This window comes from Palaemon carinicauda, chromosome 4, assembly GCF_036898095.1.
Source record: "Palaemon carinicauda isolate YSFRI2023 chromosome 4, ASM3689809v2, whole genome shotgun sequence".
NCBI classification, from domain to species: domain Eukaryota; kingdom Metazoa; phylum Arthropoda; class Malacostraca; order Decapoda; family Palaemonidae; genus Palaemon; species Palaemon carinicauda.
Window position 1 is genome coordinate 84777719 of NC_090728.1, and position 2500 is coordinate 84780218.

The 2500-nt window shown below is 30.6% G+C and overlaps 1 protein-coding gene across 1 annotated transcript in view; it reads left to right on the top strand.

Annotated features, from left to right (window-relative positions):
• The window catches only part of LOC137639124 (uncharacterized), a 47787-nt gene that overhangs the window by 2842 nt on the left and 42445 nt on the right, over positions 1-2500 (top strand). The gene's annotated exons all lie outside the window — the stretch shown is intronic.

The following is a 2500-nucleotide window of genomic DNA, read 5'->3' on the forward strand; positions in this document are numbered from 1 at the left end:
TGATTACTTTACTTTTAACGGGAACTATTCTTAAAACAACCTCTTACATCGGTTCTTAGTCAGGGGATACGAGCAAAGTACTGCAATAATAATTGGTGATCGAAATAATACACACTTTACAAAAATAAGTATATTCTATATAAAAAGATAATAATTAAAAAAATATCCCCAAAAATAAATCACTTACAATATTAAAATATGAACTAAACCTTAAACTAAGACAAAAATGATACTTGAAAAAAAAAATTATACACCCAACTACTTGTTTCACTAGAAATTGATTTATGAAAATATTTAATATTGATAGTTAATGAAAAAAGTTGACACTTCAACACTCTAGAAAATAGATAATGATTACACTAACATATAAATATCTGTTACTTTCACATTTTTGGGGCTGACACAAGGTTAACGAACGATCAAGCAAAAATTAAGACACTTCACTATTTAACCTAATCTCACAGAGCCAGTCACAAAATACAATGAATGTTTATAACATAACTGCACTCACATATACACGGCACTTCTTACAAATTAAATCACAGAAATTCCAATGTTTGAACAAACACTATTCGCATATGAGAGAAAATACTATGCACGTTTGAGAGGATATACATAGTGGCTGGGTAGATGCTGGTGAGAGGACTGGTGGAAGCACACATCTTGTGGGATGTCAGGCTGGATCTCTGATTTTTTATAATTCTGACCATCCTTTACATTCAGAACTTCCCGGACAGTTCCATCCTGTTTGTAATACTAGGTATGCAATTAATTCTAATGGTTAGGCCTTCTCCATCATGGGGCCCAATACTACACAGTACTCGAGAAGTTTTATTCCAGCTGTGGCCAAGTTGTGGAATGATCTTCCTAATCAGGTAGTTAAATCAGTAGAACTTCAAAAGTTCAAACTCGCAGACAATGTTTTTTTTTTTTTTTGTTGAACAGGCTTGCATAAGTCCTTTTATAATTTATAAATCAAATATCTGTTTTAATGTTGTTAATGTTTTTAAAATATTTTAGCTTAATTTTCATTACTTCTTATATCGTTTATTTATTTCCTTATTTCATTTCCACACTGAGCTATTTTTCCCTGTTGGAGCCCTTGGGCTTATAGCATCTTGCTTTTCAAACTACGGTTGTAGCTTAAGTAATAATAATGATAATAATAATGATAATAATAATATGCATTGCTAGGCCCTTTTAATCATCCTAATTCACTCTAGAAACTTTGAGTTCATTCCAGCAATGCACTTAATGTGTTCACATATCTGTGTGCACATGGTCTGGGCGGGTTCTCACGATGTCATGTTGCCAACTTGACGGTATGGAAGTAGGGCACTATCGTTGCTTGGTAAGGCAACTCTCTCAGCTAATTCGGCCCACCTCCTCTCGTAACATTAAAAAAAAGAGTAAACTTTTGTCTAGAGATTTTATGCCTTTTCCAACCGCATGGAAACATGATGCAATCCCTAGCGTTTGTCATACAGGATACCTCGTGTGTGTCATGCATACTTTTAACAAAATTACATAAGATTTCGTAACGAAAGTACATGAAATGAAAATTTAATACTTTAAAATGATGTAACTTTACATATACAGAATGGAATGAAGAAACAACTAAATGAATGACAACAGTCTTATGTAATTCACATATATATACTTAATCCTATGTGAGTGGAACTCACCTCACGAGCTGGCTATACATCTCCTAAATACACAAATGCAATACGTGAATAAAATAATCTACTCTCATGTAGATCAGCTTCGTAAGTATATATATATATATATATATATATATATATATATATATATATATATATATATATATATATATATATATATATATATTTATATATATATATATATATATATATATATATATATATGTGTGTGTATATATATATATAAATATATGGGTATATATACATATATATATATATATATATATATATATATATATATATATATATATATATATATATATGTATATATATATGTATATATAGATATATATATACATAAATACATATTTATATATATATAAATATAAATATATATATATATATATATATATATATATATATATATGTCCCGGTTTACGTCACAATTTCCCAACACAACTCCCCACCAACATTTCGCCATATTTAAAATCACTACTACACTAAATTTGTAACTACTAATCGGTGGTCACTAGCCATTCTCTGGGGAAAATCTTTCAGTTTCCCACCCCTCTCTTATAACTCTTAACTAAGTATAAGGTAGTCACATCTACACATTCTCTAACACTACATCTCCTCGAGGCCGAACTTTAATCCTGTAGCCACTTGCCCTTTGGGAAACACTGCGGTCCCAGCAACCAGGAATCATATAAATACATCAATATATTTCATATAAATCATATAAATACATCAATATATATATCCGCATGACGGATCGCACCTACCTCTCTCTGTTTGTTTTTAGGCTCCCAGAACAGTAGGTCATACGTATTGCTACACTT